At 44.4% G+C, this 21,797-nt stretch overlaps 1 long non-coding RNA gene across 2 annotated transcripts in view; it reads left to right on the forward strand.

Moving 5' to 3' along the window:
- LOC128852418 (uncharacterized) overlaps window positions 1-20,906 on the forward strand; it is a 34,314-nt gene extending 13,408 nt beyond the window's left edge. The window contains exons 2-4 of one of the 2 annotated variants that reach the window (XR_008450249.1): window positions 10,013-10,078; window positions 17,558-17,848; window positions 17,930-20,906. This is a non-coding gene — a long non-coding RNA (uncharacterized LOC128852418). Of the gene's footprint in view, window positions 1-10,012; window positions 10,079-17,557 lie in introns of both variants that reach the window. The other variant, XR_008450248.1, reaches the window with a different exon arrangement.
- Window positions 20,907-21,797: the final 891 nt, after the last annotated feature.

Consider the following 21,797-nt stretch of genomic DNA (forward strand, 5'->3'; position numbering starts at 1 on the left):
GCCACAGCTGGATCCAGTTTAAAAGCTCAGAACATTACTGACTGTTAACAATAGCTGGAAAGAGAAAAAGATGGATGTGACTGGCTAAAATTAGACAAATTTGACTTCTCTCTCATTCTCTTTGTTAGGAAAGACAGCAGCCTTAATTAGTTTTATTTCTTTCATTTTGCTTTCCTTCCTTCTGATCTGACTTGCGGTGATCCATGATAGAGCATTGGGGATTCTGAACAACATCATTTCTCATCTGTGTCTGAGGGACTGCCAAACAAATGCTTTGCAACAAACCTTTTCAGAGAAGAGACATCACAAGTTAGGACCTCTTTGTAAAAAGAAGGTACTTGTCTGTGTGCACAGAAGAACTGTATCTGAACCAAACCCTCAGCATGGCCGGTAGATCCTGTGATGTGCCCCTGAGAAGAGGACACTTCATTCAAGAGGGGCAGGTGATCAAATATAGAAGCATCCATGAAAATGAAAGGGATGCTTTCATTATTACTGGGAAGAGAGCTGCAATGACAATCACCTTTCTCTGTTCGCTTCATAAGAGAGAGCAAAGGTACAGCACCAATTTATCACTTGCACAGAAACAGATGCTGGTGTGAAATGAGAGGATGTCACCTTTCCCAGGACACCCTAAGGGAACAGCATGAGCTGTCACACACCTTTTTAAGTTGAAACCACTTCATATTCCAGCTGTTGAACCCTTGCTGCGTTTAGTGGTCCCAGCTGCAAAACCTGGAGCTAATCACACTTTGGGTAATTTAATCAATCCCATAGAAATGCATATGACTAAAGCACCTGAGTAAACGAAAAGTACAGCAGTACTGTGCTGTATCTGCTACAGACTCTCCCTCTGAAACAGAAAGCCGTCAGGTAAGGTAGTAGGAATGGCATATCACTGCACATATCCCCCTTTAACGAGCTTTGAACTGAACCAGAAAAACATGGGTTGATATAGGTCTCGGAAGATCTTTCTGGTCATTTATGCAAGTTGTACAATTTTACTTCACAGTTCCTGCTGCTGCCCTTATAATTTCTAGTTGATGCAAGGTATGTCTTTCAATAATTATCTGATCTTAATTTATAGAAGTCAAATGTTAGGGAGTCTGTTGCATCACTTGGCAGTCTCCTACAATGGTACATTGCCTTCTCTGATTAAGAAGAAAACTGTGCGTAAGTTACTAGTAATATTTGTTGACATGGAGTTTCTGGCCCTCATGTATATCTTTCACATTAATTTTTTAATTTTTATTATTTAATTTATAATTACTTATTTAATATTTAAAATTATTTAATATTTAAAAATTGAGCTAGGCTGAGAAATGTCAATGGAAATAAAATTAACTGGTTCTATTAAAATCTGGAAGATCCATAAAATCAAGCAGAGAAGTTACAGACAATGTTGAAACAAAGTATTCCACCTTTCTGAGAATGAAGTAATTTCCTTTTTTAATCATACAACCGCTTCTCATTTTGATATTTTCTTACAGCAAGGGTTGGACTGAAAGAAAATGTTCATATAATATACTGCAGAATGAAAATATTTAAAAAAACAAAATTAATCAGATAATAGATACAATTAAAATCAAGACACCATAACTCATGTTTATTTGTTTTTTTTCCTCAAGTTTTCCGTTACAGTAATTTTTCAGTTTAAGGTTTTTGACCCCACTCAAACCTCTTCCTGAGGCAGAATATCAACATTTGGTAGGACCTTTTAAGGTTTCTTTTGCTGATCCAACTTCTATTACCAGGAGACACAGTGTGACCGTATCACATACGGTACTCCTGTCCTTTGCATATACACATTTACATCTTGGGTCTCTGCCAATGTGGCCGTTCCAGCACAGCCTCTGAAGGAGACACTCGTCCTCCGTCATTGCTTATCCAGTCTGTTCCTGTTTAGGTTCATATCTCTACACTGGCTCAATAATATGCGTTTATCTAAAATAAAATTAGAGCTTTGGAGTTTACTTGGCTTGTGAAATTTAGTCCTATCCACTTTTATTTTGTTTTATTTTTTATATACACGCACAAATATACATGTGCATTCACACATACGCAGAAACACAGAATGGCAAAGACTGAATATAGGTCTTTTCTAATGCTTTCCAGGTGGTTTTCAGACCCAACAGCTGAGATTTTTTTTTTTCTTTTGAAAGTACTAAGCGGATAAATATTGCCATTTAAAAAATAAACTTCCTCAAAATTGTCCTCTCTGTTCTGAAAGATCGTCTTGTTCTTTAGGTGATTTATGAGACCAATCTGTAACTGCACACATATTGTTCAGAGTGTTCAGCAAACAAGACATGAGTGTTTGAAATACTTCAGGGCAGGAAGACGCACAAAACGTTAGAACAGTCTCACCGTTCCAGCATGGACACTTAAAATTCAGTATCTTCATTCCCGTTAATACATCTCCTGTTGTCATTGCCTCTTCATATCAACATAATTGAGTGTTGACAAGTCAGCTAGAGCAAGAAATGTGCTGTGCAGAGACCAAAAACAAGTTAAGCTGGGTGCATATTCCTTTTTTTTAGTGTTAGAAAATGAGCCAGATGGGTCAAGTTTGCTCGTTGTTTCTTTGAGTGAATCCTTACTTTTTGCTCTTCCAAAGTCTTTGCAGATCTTTTCAAGGTTCCCATACTAGCGATGGCACTACAGGGACACAGGCCAGGTAAAATGCAAGAGCGTGATGAATGTTAGGAAATCGATGCACCACAACTATGGAAACCACCGTTTGGTGGCAGGGCTGGACCAGCTCTTTTCCAGGTCAGTTAAATCCCAGGGGTTTCTGCCAGCGTAGGAGTGCTGTGGACCTGCTGCCCGAGGAAACCAGTGTTTCTGTTTCAAGGAGTTGGGACTGAGAGGTCTTCAAGAAATTAGCCTTAAAAAATATGATATCTGAAAGTACCATCTGAGTCCTGAAGGACATAGCCTGAAGGTGGCTGGGTAAGAGGGGAGAGCAAGACCAGCTATGGGGGAAGACAGAAAGTCAGATGGGAAGGAGACAAAGGATGGAAAAGTAAAAGGAAGAGCTGGTAACTGAGAGTGGAAACTGCACAAGAATTTTGGCTTCAGGGGTCTGTCAGAACCAGGATTCCCCCAGAACGGAGGACAAACAGCGGGAGGGATATATACTAGGAGTGCTGGGCGTTACATGTGAAGCAGTGAATTTTGTACACTACTGCAAGTACCAGCTGTTTTAAATGCCTGGGAAAGTTTGGAGAGCTTGGTTGGCTTTCGCTATTGCAGATCCTCATGTGAAAACTAAAGTTCTGGGAAAATATGTATTGGAAGTCCTGGAGATGCGGGCGCAGACCAGGCATAAGGTTAAGGGGTCTGTGTTTGAGTCAGTGGTTTTAGTTCTTTAGGGTGGGGACTCTGCAGGCCAAGTGATGTGCAGGAAAACAGAGCCTCCCCTGCCCAGTGCTAAGGCAAATGAGTGGGGATGCTGTGGGTATTCCTGGCCAGCCCAGTGCTCTCTGATTCTCAGGCTGAGATAAAGACGCTTTGCATAGCCTGGTATTATTGGTGTTCCTGCTGCCTGATGTTTTTGTTTCAGCAGAGCACATTTAGGCTGCTTCGGGAGTGGATTTGGTGGAAGAAAGGCTGGCTGTTAATGCCCTTCTGTGCTGAGTAAGGTCTGGTGTCTGTCTGGTCCTGGACTCTGTCTTTGACCGTAGTAGAAGAAGATGTTGCCTGGGGAGAGAACACAACCTGATTGCTTTCAGCACCTGCTCCCCTCATGCTCCCCTGCATCCACAGTGAGAGAATGAAGGAGTAATTCAGGCTGGGCAGCACCTCCAGAGACCACTCACTTTAACTCAAAGTAGGACTAACCAGGTCAGCTTGCTCAGGGACATGTCCAGTCCAGCCTTGATCACCTCTGCGGATGGAAATTCCCACAGATTCTCTGTGTGACTTGTGCTATATTTGACCACCGTCACAGTAAAAATATTTTTGGTCATATATCTAACTGGAATTTTCTCTGTTCTAACTCTTGACACTAGAGAGCTCATCCCTGCTTGCTCCTTTTGTTTCTAAATTTGTCTAATCCCCTTTGGCCCCTCTGGCGTTCCTTGCCTCCACAGACTCCTGAAGCAACAAACTCCCCAAGCGGACTTCCAGCTGTGCAAGAAAGGTCCTGGCTTAAAGGCCTGGGGGTCTAAGCCAGTGATGGCCTTGGTTTGGTGGCAGGGAAATGGATAACAGATGCTCACAGCTCTTAATACTCCTTCACCCTCTATTAAGACTCATTTTTTCCATCATCATCTATTTTCTAGGTGGGGGCTCCAGGAGTAACAGTTCCACAAGCATATGGTTTGCCAGAAGAATATTTTAAAGCTTATTAATTTCATCAGTGACTGATCTGCATTAATTTATTCACCCAGAACTACAATATCTCTTTCTGGCCAAGTCTGAAGAAGTTACACATCTATTATTATGTATCTCGCACACATTATATATGCATTAGCTACGTGCACATGTATACACACATACATTCATCACCTTCATACATCCTTTCGTGTCAGGTATGTGAGTTATTTTGTTTATAAGTAACAAAGTTCCCTCCCTCTATCAGGATTAAGAAGACCTACGTTCATTTCCTGGCTCTCCTTGGCATCCCATGTGATCTGGCCAAGTCATTTCACGTCTCTGTGCCTCTGTCTCCCATCTGGAGAGCAGGGGCAGCACTCCAGAAGAAGCGGCATTGCTCACTCTTGTCGGAGCTGCATCCTGGAGATGCTGAGCGGGAAGAGGGGGGAATGTGTCGCTATCAGCAGAACAATGGCAATTCTGACATTCCTAATGCCATGGCAATATGAATATTCAAAACAACAGGGTCTTTGTTAGAAATCCTGATTAATCAGTGATTAATACCATTGTAATTTCCTGTAAGCTTCCATAAATCCGTGCTATGCTCTTCTGTGAAGAAAAGTGAAAGGGAGAGGAGAAAAGATAGTCCTTGAGCGCATGGGTGCAGGGACGTTAATTGCATCTAAAAACAAAGGCAGGAGGCTTGTTTATGAAAAAACACCGATTCTCAAGCAGGCCTTATTCCTGTGACATTTACGCTGCTCAGGTTCATGTACTTAACACTCAGCTCCAGTAACCCTCCCTGATTCTCAAGTGGTGCTGGTGTAAAGTGTCAAATCCACCAGACTCCACTATGACAATTACACACTGCAGCTATTTTCATCTTTCTCTTGAGAACACATCCTGCACCTCTGCTGATCCAGCTTGGCAAAACTCTCCTCTGAGCAACAGAGAGCTTGGAAGATCTATATTATATCTTGTTGTAATATCTGTATTTGATTAAATTGATCGACCGAGAATGCATTTTTGGAGGACACATATTTTAGTAGAAAATGTATTAAACACTTTGTTTGGAATGTTTCTACTTCACTAGAACTTCAAAAGTTCACTTTACCATCAAAGCGAACATATCATTTAATTGCATGCAAGCAGCTGGGCACAATACATCACCAGCACATCTTCTGCTCCCATAGTGCAGTTCAGACAGAAGAATTTTGCCCTCAAGTTCTTGTCATACACACGTATAGTAGGTATTTTCTTACTTAACAAAATATAACTGTCTATTGTTGCTCCACAATGAATTACATCTCTATGATTTAACATAAATGCGCCACAGACCCCAAAAGGATAAATCCCACACTTTCATCAAGGCAAAATGTAAAAAATACTTATTTATAGCAAAACATGGGCAAAAGCATTACCAACATTTCTACAGAAGTTCTCCAAATTTGACAGACAGACATGTCCACTTCAATCAAGGAACTAAGAAAAGAATCTAGTCCAGCATCTGAGAAAATCAAATGAAAGAGCTGCAGAGCAAATCTCATTCGTATCTAAGCTCTGTAAATCAGGTTGCATATGAAGATGTGTGTTTCTAAGAGGACACTTAAGCAAAGATAAGCAGTTAAGTACTCACAGCTTTGCTTGTGTCAATGTTATCTGTAGATATTCTTTTTCCATAACACCCTGAGTGACTTAATGTGTAGATACTAAATTCCTTAAGTAGTATTCCACATACATGCACTGTGAATGGCTATACCACTAATAATACAATTTTTGTTGCTTAAATAAGAAGATCGGGACTTGTAGGATTGTTCTTTCTGATTTCATTTGATAAAGCCTCTTTTAACTTGCTAAATTGAGTACTTCAGCAATGATTCTCTCCTTTACTGCCTCACTATACTGCTCTAACTGCTAAGAAAGATGATGACTCTGTTTTGGAAGAATGAAGGAAGTTTCTTTCCACATCTGTTAATTCTTAACAAGGGCATCTTCCTCCATCACTCTTGTTAAACATCTGCCCTGTTCTTAGTGCTCTGCTAACCATATTTCCTTTCACTTTTCCTATACAATCCCAACTCTGCCCTCTTGCTCCTCTGTAAACATATCCTTCAAGTCCATCCCTGCTCCAGGTTTTCCCAAACTATGCACTCTTTCCTCATCTACAGCGAAAAATGCTGCCAGAACCACCTCCTCCCTAATGCCCTTCTGGCCTCTTCCTTTCAAAGGGTGATAGCCAGTGGCTTGGGAAGAGAGGATGGGAACATTGCTTGCAGGATTCGAGGGCAGTGGCACGGGGTGTACTGAGCTGTGAGGGGCTGCTCACACTGCTGCTGGAGCCTGGAGGGATCCGCATCTTTTAGGGCTCCTGAATACAGCACTGGAGATATTTCAGCCCACTGCTAGGAAAGGGCACACGGCTAGTAGCAGAGATGAGGTCTGGACACTCCTCTTCTGTAGCAAGACTCTCCTGTTCCAAGCATTAAAACCTGCAATGGGCTGGAGGGTGTTGCTCTTCTTCCCTCACCTCCGCTGCTTGTCCTCCCTGTATCCAAGCAGTATTTCCAATAACTGGCTGTTTCTTCCATATTTGATGATAGTAGAACAGCTCTTGCAAACATGGGCTAAACAAATCATAGAATCATAGAATCACCAGGTGATTTTCGATGACCCACTGCAACATCGAGTCCAACCATTCCTAACACTCCCTTAAACCATGTTCCTCACCACTTCATCCACCCGTTCCTTAAACACCTCCAGGGAAGGCGACTCGACCACCTCCCTGAGCAGTCTGTTCCAGTGCCCAATGACTCTTTCTGTGAAGAATTTTTTTCTGATATCCAGCCTGAACCTCCCCTGACGGAGCTTCAGGCCATTCCCCCTTGTCCTGTCCTCAGTCACTTGGGAGAAGAGCCCAGCTCCCTCCTCTCCACAACCTCCTTTCAGGTAGTTGTAGAGAGCAATAAGGTCTCCCCTCAGCCTCCTCTTCTCCAGGCTAAACAACCCCAGCTCTCTCAGCCGCTCCTCGTAAGACTTGTTCTCCAGCCCCTCACCAGCTTCGTTGCTCTTCTCTGGACACACTCCTGAGCCTCAACATCCTTCTTGTGGTGAGGAGCCCAGAAATGAACACAGTACTCAAGGTGGGGCCTCACCAGTGCCGAGTACAGAGGGAGAATCACCTCCCTGGCCCTGCTGGTCACACCATTTCTGATACAAGCCAAGATGCCGTTGGCCTTCTTGGCCACCTGGGCACACTGCTGGCTCATGTTCAGTTGCTGTCAACCATTACCCCCAGGTCCTTCTCCTCTGTACAGCTCTCCAGCCATTCTTCCCCCAGTCTGTAGCACTGCATAGGGTTGTTTTGCCCCAAGTGCACAACAATGTTATTCTCAGCCTTAAGCATTTCAGAAAGTTCCGTCCAGCGGAGTTAAACCGGCAATGTTTGCAGTCCAGGATTTATATGTCAGTGCTTTATCAGATTTCCAGAGACGTATAATGTCTCTTTCTGCTGCCAATAAAACCAGATGCAGAAGTATCTTTGTGTGTTTATTTAGCACAAGGCTGTTAATGCCTGGGAGTAGCATACACTGGGGTGTGGCTTCCATGTCTTGCACACAGAAATCAGCACTAAAATGACAATTAAAACAGACTGAAACACAACGGCAACAGATTGACCTTGGAGGGAAAAAGGTTATGAAAACCTAGAGACAGCAGCAGGATCGAGGCTAATTTTTACCTCTTGATATTTGAAGGTTCTTGATTCAAAGCATTCATATAAATAAGTTCCTTGCTTCCTGTTTCCTTAAGGAAACAATTTTCAGGCTGCAGGCATTCCTTTTCATCTCAACTTGCAGACAAGAAAGAAAACCCTGGGTTGGCCTTGACAGTGAAGAACTTTTTGCGTAACTTCATTAAGACAAAACAAGATGCCTTTATAGATTAAAGACTTCAGCTAAGCGGGAGGTTAAATAAATTTCTGAATGCAGACCCTGCTTCAGGTGTTAATCCTGATTTCCTAGCAGGTTGGAGGCACAGTCTTTTCCTCTGGCTCTTCATAGCTCAGCTTGGGTCTGTGCATCACCGGTTTTAAACCAGTCTGGCACCCGCAGTGTTAACTTTGGGGGAAAAGAAGGTTTTTCTCCGAGATGCCTCTGGTGGGAGAATAGTCTCAGTCGTGTTACCACTTCTCCCACTCTCAGAAAGCTCTTCAGCGACAAAAGGCAATGCACCCTGAGTGCTCCTATAGAACATAACCCTAGGAGTACAGAGGAACGTAACACCCACAGCAGAAGAGTCGTCATGTTGTCCTATTTACAACACTTTTTGTTCTGCTTCAGTGTTAGGAAGGCAGCCATGCGCCCAGCTAAGGCTTTGGGGAAAACGGTATGATTGTCGCTGACCACAACTGCAAAGGAGTTCCAGCTTCGCTGAGAACTCAAACTGGGGTTAAAGCCGGTGTAAATCGTTGCAAAGGCAAGAGTCGAAGGGCATGTTCCAGAGTAGGGTGAGGGCAGAAGAGCAGCTGGTCCACCAAGGGCAGTTCTGGAGAAAACAAAAACATAAAAATTTCTTTGCACAGTAAATGCAAAACAACATCCAACAAAGTCAGCATCCTTATCCTTACCAACGTTAAAGTCACATTTAAAGCAACCCACCCCTCCCTCACTCTGCCTCTGAAGAAGCAGCAGCAACCTCTGATAAATGGGAGGAGAAGGGGAAGAGTGGTTTACGTTCTCATGGTTCCTTGGCTTACTCCAGCACTGTCTGATTAACTAGGAGCAAGATTTATGTGCTAGAAAATGGTCTGGGGAGGTTGCTGAGGCCAAAGCTCTGCACCTGGGTTTTTGAAAGCCTCTCCAAAGTGTTGAGAATATCTGTATATTCTCATCTAGGAAAAGAAAGCTCCCTGAAAACCAGAAATAACTACTGCTTTTTGGCAGGAGAATGGGAGAGTGCAGTTCCACCTAGGAGGGAGATTTGCAAAGATATCATCAACCACTAAGTGTCCTGGTCCCACAGAAACTGAATGTGAGCCAGCATATCATGGCCATTTACCACTGAGGACAGATTTCCCCTTACCCCTGCCTAGTTTGAATTCTTCCTTTTATGGAAGATTAAAGAAATATCCCATTAAATGATTTCAGGATTGTTATTTTTTTTTTTGAATCTTAAATTATTCTACCCAGTATAATCCCGTGGAAACTTGTTTCAGAAAACAAAGGAGCTCAGTGTCTCTTAACAGTTAGCAGAGTGACATTCTTGTGCTACATCTGCCTCTAATAAGATTACTTGAGAATGAGCATGGCAGCGAGACAAGCAATGTAACCACGGATGTTATCAGCCTCTCAACAGACTTGGCAATTGATTTCCATCAAGTATTGTTTAAAACTGTATTGTACTGAGCGTTGAAATTGGCCCGTCTTACAATTAATTATGCTGTGCTGATGATGTTTTCAACCCCTTCTAGGAGCTATCAACGGTCTTCAATATCTGGGTGTTGTGCAGTCTTTGTCTGGAAATCACATCCAGTCTGGATGACTTCTGCAAGCTCTGACCAAGAGGAAGCTTTTCAGGGGGATGTGTTAACACTTATTGCCACCAAGCAAGGTTTCTTTCAGAAACGTGCTGCTGCCTACTGCCAGTTAACACTGCATTTGGTCAGAGTCCTGATTTGATTTGATTCTTTTTTCAGGGCTGAACATCGTGGCCTGGGCTCAACCCTACAACCTGCAAGAGATGCGGTGATTTCAGACCAACGGTGAGTCGGATGGGGGAGAAAGAGAGGTGTCTGCACCTCAACAAATGGGAGAAACTGCCAAAGGAAAACACCCTGATGAGGCGAAGCGGAGACAAACTGGGTGACCTGGTTCACTTCATCTCTGCCAACAATGAGGCCAAGACAAACTCCGGAGGCAGTGGCCTTTGGCAGAGAGAGGGAAGTGGGGAGATATTACTTCAAATTGAAAAGATAAAGTCCATGGAGTTTCCTTGCCCTTTCAGGTACTTCTTGGTCACCATGACTCCGCATCAGTGTTTAGTGGTGTAATGGAGCAACCTGGATGGGCAGGAGGCACAGCCGCCTCCTTATGTATTCCAGGAGTCAGGATGGCACCCAAGGAGGTGGTGGTTGAATGGCAGAGTATTGAGAGAGACAAAGGGTTTAGAGTGTGAGAAGATACCTTGGAAGGAGTTAAGAGTCTTTGAATTTGGGGTGGATAGCAATATAACAGAAAGACAGACAGTGGTGTCCTCTGTACCTCCCTCCTCTGTACTCATGGAACATAGAATCATAGATACACCAGGTTGGAAAGGACCCACTGCAACATCGAGTCCAATCATTCCTAACACTCCCTTAAACCATGTCCCCAGCACTTCATCCACCCGTTCCTTAAACACCTCCAGGGAAGGCGACTCGACCCCCTCCCTGGGCAGCCTCTGCCAGTGCCAGATGACTCTTTCTGTGAAGAATTTTTTTCTGATATCCAGCCTGAACCTCCCCTGGTGGAGCTTCAGGCCATTCCCCCTTGTCCTGTCCTCTGTCACTTGGGAGAAGAGCCCAGCTCCCTCCTTTCCACAACCTCCTTTCAGGTAGTTGTAGAGAGCAATAAGGTCTCCCCTCAGCCTCCTCTTCTCCAGGCTAAACAACCCCAGCTCTCTCAGCCGCTCCTTGTAAGACTTGTTCTCCAGCCCCTTCACCAGCTTTGTTGCTCTTCTCTGGACACACTCCAGAGCCTCAACATCCTTCTTGTGGTGAGAGGCCCAGAACTGAACACAGTACTCAAGGTGCGGTCTCACCAGTGCCGAGTACAGAGGGAGAATCACGTCCCTGGACCTGCTGGTCACACCGTTTCTGATCCAAGCCAAGATGCCATTGGCCTTCTTGGCCACCTGGGCACACTGCTGGCTCATGTTCAGTCGCTGTCAACCATTACCGCCAGGTCCTTCTCCTCTGTGCAGCTCTCCAGCCACTCTTCCCCCAGAGTGAACTCTTCAACCACACAAGGTATAGGCACAAAATATGCATTCAATCTTTGAGGCAAGGACTGTATCTCCAGGGTTCCGTATGGTCATTAGATCTCTCCTGTGGGACAGGAGCTCCCTGAAAGAATGAAAGGAGGTAAGCTCTGTTTCATCTGACTTTGAAAGAAGTCAAGAGCCGTGTATCTAACTCCCAATCAATCCCCTCAGTTACTCAACCTGGTTCAAATCTATACAGGACTCAGGTAAATGAGAAGCCATGATTCTACATGCAGGCTGAAGAGACCCTCAGTTCAAACCAAATGTTATTTGACTCTGGGGATATGGCTGTTCCCCAAATGCTAAGATTGCCTGTCTTGTTTCTGGATGTCCAGGCTCCATGGGACTCAATGTTGATGTGAACGATGTGAACGATGAGTACATAAACTCTCCAGATGCCAGGCACTTCCTGGGACTTGCATATATTTGTCCTTGCTGCTCACTGTGCAGACCTCACTGCTTGATGAGGCTTATGCTTTTGTACATGCCTGCAGCCATCTCCAGCCTATATCTGAAAGCCTCATGGTCACCTCACCTGTCATCTGCAAGTTGCTCCCGGAGAGATGGGTCTCTATTGTTCACTGGCATGATGGAGGAGAAAGGCGAACCAGGTTTACATTCAATAGCTCCACACCTTTGCAAACTCTCCTTGTAGAGTTAGAGGTAAATTGGCAGCACCGTCACAAGTGCTGGTAGATCCCATGGGAAAAATCACAGTCTTGCTAGCACAGGCATTTCTGTTTTGTTTTCTTTCCAAAGGGAGAAACTCCAAAGGAGTTCTTCAGCACAGAGCTTGTTCAGCAGTCTTTGAAGGCATCAACTGCCCTCTTTCTGAGGCTGAAGAAAGGTTGAGTTTTTAATCTCTTACGGTGCTGTATGTATATATCAGGACCATTTTTACACGTAAGTGGCACATCTCATTTTGAAATGCAAAATAGGTAACTGCACACGCAGAGGGACTTTTCCAAGTTCATATATAATCACCTGCTAAATAGCAGTGATCCAATCCAAGACTATCCCATAACCATGAAGTCTGATGGGTTAAACGTACTTTGAGAGGAGGTGTTGATCTGGAGAACAGACATTTCTGATGACAAATTGATGGGGCTAGTAGCGCAGTCTGGGCCTATGATACTCTTCTTCTGTCAACATGATAGTCATAAAATTGTATCCACATCCATGCACACATTTACACTTAAGTATGTATATTAATCTCCTAATTGGTCTGTAAATACGATGTTGGTACTATCTAAAAATGAGACGTGCAGACTGAGGAGATATTTTACCTGGAGGCTTTTCTGTAAAATGCTGAAGTTTAAATTAAATGCACTTCTTATTTTTTGTAATCTGGATCCCCAGCTGGGGGCAGATTGTAGTGAGACTGCTGACTGCAACAGAGGTCCAGCAGCACTGGTCAGCAGAGGACGCATCCCATACAGAAAGATATGAACATCAATTAATCTGTTTTCTTGCTTCCTTGTGAGCTCTGGTATTATTCTTCTCTAAGATGAAGTGGCAAATCCATCTTCCAGGATTTCAGCTGGAGTGGCATAAATCTGCCCAGACTTCTACCGTGATGGTAGCTTATGAAACTTTCACAAGAGGGAGTTTAACTTGTGCTGGAGACCTTGCTTTCTTGAACCTCAAATCAAATCTCCTTGCATGCAGACAAGGTAGGCTATAAATAATGCTTGTAGTGTTTTATAAACTATTTTAAGTAGCAAAAATAATCTGTTAACCTTATTTGCAACAGGTACATGCAGCTAAGGGAAACAAATGAGCTGCTGCTGAATTAATTTGCAACCCATCCAGAAATTTTTTTTGCACTTTGCCTGGGAAGCTTCCAGGCAGCAGAGCAGCTGGCTTGCAAAAAGTGGGTGGCTTCTTAGGAAGGGGGTGGTGGTTTTTTTTTATAATGTAATTGGTTTACAAAAATACCCACCTTTGGTCAGATTTAATTCTGTCAACCTGCCTGGAGTCAGCAGTTTTAAAGAGAACACATGAAGTCAGACGGGTCTTTGTCTATCTCTGGTGGGGCAAGCTGTGAGCCTCCAAAGAGAAGCAGCCCTTTCCTCTCAATATCCCCCTTAAGGTAAGAAAACCTCACAGAGTCGTCCACCTCTCTCCTCTTTGCTACAGATGGGACCTAAGCAACTCTTTTAAACTAAGAATTTAGGTTTTTTTGCAGTCCCTGGGAGAGTGAGGAGACTGTGTGGCACTTCTGGGGAATTGAGGGTGGCCAAAGGCAAAGCTCAACGTGTGCCTCTCCCACGGACGGGTCAGCAGACCTCTGCCAGCTACAGGCAGTTTCTGTCTAGGGGAGACTTTACAAATAAAATCCCCTTTTTCTAGGAACCATTTTTTATGGCAGCTGCTGTGCTGTGTTTGGTATAATTTCTGAGGTAAAGGAACAGGATTTGCCCTCCTGACACACGTCCCAACAGGCAGAGCAGAGAAATGCCAGACCAAGCCTTGGCGCCAAGGCACCAGCAGCAGCGAGAAGCCAGGAATAGTGTGCAAGAGAAACAACAAAGAGATTCTTCAAAAATGCTTCTTTCCAAACCCCGTCTTCTTCCAACAATGCAGCTACCAAAAAATGCTCCTTCATCTCTTTGGTACGAGCTTGTTTACTGTTGCTGGTCTAGTTCAGGCCCCCTCAGGATATGGCCCGAAGCCCTCCTTGCTTCCACTGCCCTGAGCTCATGCTTATTCCACCAGTAATAACAACACTGCTAATAAGGATAATGACTGCAGAGCTGTGAGAGTATATCTGATGTTTTCACAGGTGATGTAACTTTTCTTGATATGGAGATATCGCTCAAGACCCTTCAGCTATACTTTTTATGACAGTTCATTTTCTTTTATCTTTTTTTTTTTTCCTTTAAGCACACTTCTGGTTTTGGTATAGAGCAGTTGACACACACATAAACAGACAAGTTTCCACAAGCAGTTAAAACAGACACCAGTGTCCTATAAATTACATTTCTTTTGAGGAAGGGAGGAAACACAATGAGAAAGCAACTGTTTCAACTTTTAAAACAACAACAATAAAATTTTGAAGTCATTTCCTAGAGGAGAAAACAATTACCACGTTAAGTACAATATAAATCTTTCATCAGTAACAAAAATCACAGAAAATATCTTGAAAACCGTGGGAAGTTAAACAGATCCTCAGTTGCATAGGGATGAAGATGACACCAGAGGGAAGAAGACACTTGCCACGAGCGATCCAATTCCAGCGCCAAGGCACACCGCAGCGTGTCTATCAAGGCTGCCTGGAAATGTGTTAGGTTAAAGTGTGTGATCTCAGTTACAGGGACACAGAGCTGGAGCAGCTCCACTGACTTCAGCTAGAAATGCCACTCCAAATATTCCCACGCATGTAGATGGTGAGAGCTTGGCCCTTTAGTCCTGGAGCCCACCATGCAGGCATGCCTTTCCCTTTCCTTGCACGAGTACATATACACTGTGTCGCTGTAACACATCACCTGCTGCCTCTAAAGAAGCAAGGGATGAATAGGACAAGAGGAAATGGCCTCAAGTTGTGCCATTGGAAGTTTAGCTTGGACGTTAGGAAAAATTTCTTTTCTGAAAGAGTGATGAAGCATTGGAAGAGGCTGCTCAGGGAAGTGCTGGAGTCACCATCCCTGGAGAGGTTAAAAAGAAATGTAGATGTGGCACTTTGGGACATGGTTTATTAGGCACTGCCATGTTGGGTTGGTTGGATTTGGTGATCCTAGAAGTGTTTTCCAACCTCAAAAATTCTATTCTACCATTCTATAAACTGCACATGCGATTAATGCCTGAAGTCTTTATGGATGTTCATAAAGCAGCACTTTCTGTGTCCACGTGAATTCAGATTTTCGTCAGGCTCTTAGATCTAAAATGTTTTCACTGAATCTTTTGCTTTTTAAAACAGAAACAAACAAAAATCGTTATTGTTTCCCCTATAGGAAGAAATAGGCTCTTGAGGAGCTGCTGGAGAGTGTAACACAGAGCAGGATCCCTTCCCTTTTGAATCCAGAGACAATCTTGAAGTGGCTGCTCTGGCACTAATGAGATGACTCCATGTCATCCTGGGATGAAGGTGAACCAACTTGGACCTGCAGGCTGCCAAGATGCCCCACCAAGAAGGCAGTTCTAGGGTGTATACCTCCATGCGCCTCCCTGGGGATGCAGCACACAGGTTTCTGGAGCCTCCAGGGGACTGCACCCTCTGTTTGACACCATTGCTGGTGTTTGCAGGAAGTGCTTGAGACAGCGTGGGCAGGCAGCATGGGCTGACATGGGAGAGAAGGTATGGCCCCTGTGAAAGAGGCTGGAGAGGTGCCCTGGCATGCCGGGGCTGGGCATGCTGCCTGCCAACAGGGCTGGGGGTCATGGAGGAGCCACAGGGTCTGGGAAGTGCTGCAACATCACACCAGGCTGGACCAAAGCAGCTTCACATTCGACATTTCCTTTGAGGGGGACGTTTAACAGCATTGTGTGGTGCTGTTATCATTTATAAAAGCACGACTTTTCGCCTAGTTCGTCGTGCACCCAGGGCGGAACCCAGGTGTCGCAGCCACTGCCGTGAGCTGGACAGACAGCCCACATCCCCATCCGGCCAAGGGACACTGTGGCTGTCCTCGGCCATCATGTCAGGGTGTAGGATTGTTAGCAGCATTGCTTGGACCTCACTCAGAGCACCCAAATCTATGCCCTGAGGGAGCCCATTCTTCCTGCCCCGTGCGCTCCAGCTAGCTGAGTAACCCTACAGGAATCAGGGGTGCTGGCAAAGCTGCCAGGCACGCGCCAGTGTCCCGCCGGCACCACTGTGGTGCACAGGGTCCCTCCCAGGCACCCCAAAGCAGCAGAGAGCATGTCTCTACCGGAGCCAAAAGCGAATACCAAAGGCATGAATCCTGTTCTAACAGCTCTGGGTTTGCAGAGCTTAATTAAAATGATAAAACAGCTACAAGGCCAGGCAGGCTCACTGGCACACGTCTAGCAGCGGTGTCTGGGTGATCGATTGGCTGGTTGAGAGTCGGGGTAGGTCTGCTCATGCCCACTCCTCTACTGCTCAGGTTGCTCCTGCCTCTGCTGTCTCAGGAAGGAGACCTTTTCCAGAGGGGTTCACTGGTATTCAGGCCCCAACCTTTCCTGGAGCTTGGCTGAGTGATGGTTATAGCCCTGTTTCTGTAAATGTGTCTTTTGCTCAGACACTTGGCTTGCACACTTATTTGGGAGATCAACTGTGGTCTGCACGAAGGGACACCATTGCCATTTTTCTCTTCACCTTAGGGATGGCCAACTTTTGATGTTGCAGGTTCAGGCTATTGTTGTGGAGGGCAAAGAATTCCAGGGATTTGCCTTTTTGCTGATCCGGTCCCCACCACAGCACTCACTGGAGGGATTCAGTTCATCTTCCCTTAGTTTAGAAAAGCCTCAAGGTCCACATCTCTTCTACCAAACCCACTTGTTAGTCATGCAGAGGTCCTACCTTTACATACTGTTTCTCCAGTCCCTCAGGAGAGACTCTTCCACAGTCAGGAGCAGCTCCTCTGAAGTTTGATGGCTCTCATAGAGTCTGGACTAAACTGACAGCCTGCTGCAGGCACAAATACTTGTGTCCACAAAAAATACCCTCAAACTAGTCCCAAGAATGAGAAACATTCCACAGATCATCACCAGGTGAAGGTGCTCCTCTTCCACCTTTTCCGCAAGAACTCCACTCCCTTCTCCCCATCCGCGCTCATTTGTGGCTTTAGGAAATCAGGACTAAATGCCATAGGAAACGTGTTTGTGCAGCTAGAATACCTCCATGAGTCTTCAGTGCCTCCTCTCTTTGGTGCTTGTCTACAGGAATAAATGTTATTAAAATGCAGGATATTTGCAAAAGGCTTGAATTCTTACTCATTTTTTATCTGGATCCTCTGTTGTTCTTAAAAGTTGAATATCTTTCCAACACCCAGCAAGGTGTCATGGGAACCACAAAAGCCTAAGACGCACACATTTTTGTTTCCTAAATCTCTCTGGCTCTTACAGTGCCCTCAGAGATTCTCACTGCTTTTCCAGCTCAGGGGTATAACTGAGCTGCTTCAAGGACAAATATTCCAATTATAAATAAAGCAGAGAGCAGGTGTTAAGACTTAGCGTATGGCTCCAGTTTTTTCCAGTGCCTCTTTCGAAGTTTCTAGGTGGCAGATATAATCCTTTCCTCTTTCCTTTCTGTCTGCAGGTCTCATGGTGCTGTGAGAATACATTGCCGTCACCTCTGGTAATGGGAAACATCTGAATGACACCTCTGCAAGATGAGAGAGGAGATGGAAACATGATAGGGGTGTGAAGAACCCCAAGTTCACAGGACGTCATGGGTGGTCACCCCAAAATCAACCACCGGTAGAACTAAGGATATGATTGTAAAGCTGGCAACTGTGAAAAGCAGCCAGGGGATTTGTTCATCATCCCCTGCTCAGAGGACATCCCTTTGACACCATTCTCTACTCTGCTGCAGATAAGATGAAATACTGTAGGTATATCACTCACACCTATGGGACAGCGATAGGATACGCATCAAGCACGGTTGCAATTAATCTCCCATCCCCTGCAGGTAAACTACCATTTCTCAGTGGCGGAAGAGAGAGAATAAAAATGGTATCAAAGACAACCAACCTGTTTTCATGGAGCAGAGTTCCTCTGTAATGACTACTCCTATAAATAAGCACCAAGTAAGAGCCCCTGTCATTCATCAGCAATATTCTCTTCTGCGATATTTTTCAGTTAACTTTTTCCATAGCCAGGAATAACAGAGCATCAGAACTGAGTGGACAAAGTAGCAGGTAAGAGGGCATCAGGACAGCAGGTCCAGTTTTAATGCTATGACTTCGGGCAAAAAACTTATCTGCCCCACTGTTTATCCTTCCATAATTTGCCTGTCTTGTTGGTCCGGACTACAAATGCTTTGGGACAGACGCCATCTCTCAAAATGTGTTTGCAACGATTCCTCTCGGAGGGCACTGAAGAACATAAGAAGTGCTTAGTACACCATAAAAATATTTAGTAAATAATAGACAACTGTGAGTCACTGCCCTGTAACTCCATGTCTGGTTCTTGGTAAGTATTTCTATACACAATTAAGAGATGTAAGAACATACACCTCATCTTCAAAAGGAGGAACCTAAGGATCTTGGCTCATGTGGAGTTAAAAACACAATGGCTGAGGCAGACAGATGTCCTGCTCAGTCTTTGCAGCAGAGGCACTGCTCTTGGATGGGGAAAATGAAGAGAACAGCTGAGAGCAGTCCCTGACTTCAGCTGTCCCCTTATATAGTGTTAAACACAAGTTCCCGAGCTCGCATTATCTCAAGCTTTTGAGCCACTTCTGAAAACACAGCTTCCTTTCTGGACACTTAAGGATTTACTGGTCTCTTGGCATTAAAATATGTTTTCCTTTTGTTGCGTTTGTTTTGCCTTAGTTCTTTACTGACCTCTGAGCAGAATTTCATCTTCTTTACAGTCTTGTTCCATGATTTAAAAAGGTTTGCTGAAGTACAGCGATGAATCACCTCTGGTCTGCAGTGCACTTGAAAAACACACTACTGTGGGAACAGCTTTGTCTGTGAGCACCTTATAAGGATGTGGCCCTTTGCCCTGTCTTTTCTTCACCTCTTTTTCAACTTTCTTCATTCACTCAACTACCTGCAGCTTTCTCTTTATTTTTCTACAGGATCATCTGGGTTTGCAATACCATAGAGGAGGTCCAACTGGTACACCTACGCCAGGTGTGGTGCTCCCGACCCATCCAGAGGAGACCTTATATTGCTGAGGATGTGTCTCCTGACCTCCAATCAAATCCGCCCTTGCACTCCTTGAGTGCTGACCAAGATTTCTTGATAGCCCAGTGAAAAATCTTGGACAGTCCTGGTAACTGCACATCACAACAAGCTGGATGAGGTCTGAGTGTGTTGCAAAGACTGTGGATATACATGAGCTGATCAATGAGCTTGATATGCCCATGACCCATTACTGTACCTGATAATGTTGGTGGGTCTCTAGCTCATGGTCTCAGGCTTCTTTTCCATTGGCTGTTTTAGCAGCACAAGTAAAACTGCTCTCAGGTGAGACCGCAGGAGATGTTGTAAAGCAGTAAGTTTGGCTTGCCTTGGTGAACATGTAGACTTGATGAGATAAGAGTTGCAGCTGGATCAGCCAGATGTTTGACCAGGTTCAATGGAGCAGGAGAAGAAGAGAGGAACCAGCATGTTGTTTCTCTCATCAAACAGCTTCGCGTGTATCCCTTCACACAAGGGAGTAATTTTAAGCATTTACCAGCAACAATCTTGTTGGACCAATTAAATCAACCACCACCTTCAGTGCCCTCCCCTAGGGGCTGCGTTGAAATGAGGACGTCCCTGCAACTGTGCCAGCAGGAGGAGGAAAGTCACTCCTGCTTCTCAGAAATACACATATAAAAATGATACAGTGGAAAATCTGGGAATATTCAGAGGGAGGCAGAGTCCAGGAGAAAGCAAATCTTTCTGGATCAGACCTATTATTCGCCCTCCAGATATTCATGCCATGAAAGCTTTAACCCAGGCCAGTCCATAAGGGCAAATTTAAAAGGCCATTGCCGTGTTACTCAGCGTAATCACAATTTGATTGACGGGGCTCTGCTTCTCTGCGATCCCTCTGTGAAAATCCCTCGCAGACAAAACTAGACGTCCCAAACCATCAGATACACTTTGTTCTGGCAAAAATGGCAAGGTCTGATTGTCCCGGGTCCCAGTGCATTCCTCCTGCTGCTTCTCCTTAAAAGGCATCATCCACCTGGCCTGATTACGAACATGAACCAAGCAGCCTCACACTCACCCTCGCGTAGCAACTGCTGGGTTGTGACAGATTTTAAGAGAATTGGTGGTTATCTGATACATAGTTGAACAGCCATGTTCAAGGCTATAATTGATCCTTGCTCTCTTTTCTTTGCCACAAGCCCACCTGCTGACTGCAGCTCTTTCCATCAGGTTGTCCTCTAAAAAAAAAATAAGGGATTAATCTTGTAGAGGAGTTCAAATTACACAGGAGTTATTTGACAGAGTAATTTCTGTGCGTTGAGCTGAAGAACCAACCTGGGAGCAAATCAAGCAGGGCTGTGCTCTTAATGTTTAAATCCTAGAGACTCGCTCAACTGGTGATACGGTGGCACAAACGACACAGAGGGTAGATTTGCATTTGTTATTTTCATTTTCACAGGGTTCTGTCGCGCTGTGACGCGTGCTCCAGGCTGATGCTGCTGTACCTTGAACCACTCCTTTTGGGTGAATTTAACAGCTAACAACTTGCACGTAATTTCAGCTGTAGACAAAATGTGTGGCACTGTGCTTTTTATTTGAAAAATAGAGTCACATCGATGCAAATAAATAAGACTGGAATCACTGATGCTGCAGATTATTTGCAGCTTGGGAAGTGAATAAGGTTTTAAAAATAATTTTTTATGAACAGGTCAATATGGAGGTAAAGACCAGAAACAGAGTCATTGGCCATGTCCTGTAACTATATTTGGTAGTGTTTCTTACATCATCCTTTCTACAGAAATAAAATCACTGGTTTTCTTTGTCCCTTTTCTGGTTTTATGGTCACAGAATACATTAACATATATTCATTTTTTTTGCACTTTTATAGTTGCCTTCATATGTTTATGAACACCAGTGAATTTAGCACAAAGGCACTTGGAGACAGAAGCACATTGATTTACCAGCTTAAGGGTGAGGAAATAGACCTGGGGTTACTTAGTGGGCAGGGAAAAGGTGGCTGGAGGCAACTGGGAATACCAAGGAAGTCATGGAGGATCCAACATGCTTTGCCAAAGTGCTGCCTGCATCATTTGGTCACCAACATGGGATCTTGAACTCCAGCATCAGCAACAAGGGAAATCCTGTGCAGGAGAAACGGTCGTCAAAGCACAGCCTGGGAATTATAATTGCTGTTGGACTATCAGGTCTGGCAAACCCTTATGTCAGAGCAAAACAACCAGGGGAAAATTCCCTGTTGGCTTTGGCTTGGGCCACACAGCCTCTCTATGCCTGTTTCCCCATTTGCAGAATTCCTCTTTTCACAGGGGCAATGAACCTGGAATAATGATGATCCAGGTACATCATAAGAATAATGCTTTCAGAAATAAAAAATACTTCCTTTTGACAGAATTACCAACAAATTCACTGACAAAAGACCTGCTTGTTGGATGGGAGCTCGCAAACGTTAAAGCCTGACCTCAGCCGTGGTTTTACAGAACACTGGTGCAGTTAATATCACCGTAGTTCACGGCAATCAGGGAGTAAATTAAACCTCTTGTTTGCAGAAGGGGCTGATCATTCATTTGCCCTTATAAGCCAAGGACATACTGATTTTCCAGCCGGGGTAATTTCCAATTGAATAAATTACTACTAAAATGAGAAGAAAGAAGGCTACTCTCATCCAGTGCT

Source organism: Cuculus canorus, chromosome 5 (genome assembly GCF_017976375.1).
Source record: "Cuculus canorus isolate bCucCan1 chromosome 5, bCucCan1.pri, whole genome shotgun sequence".
Classification (NCBI taxonomy): domain Eukaryota; kingdom Metazoa; phylum Chordata; class Aves; order Cuculiformes; family Cuculidae; genus Cuculus; species Cuculus canorus.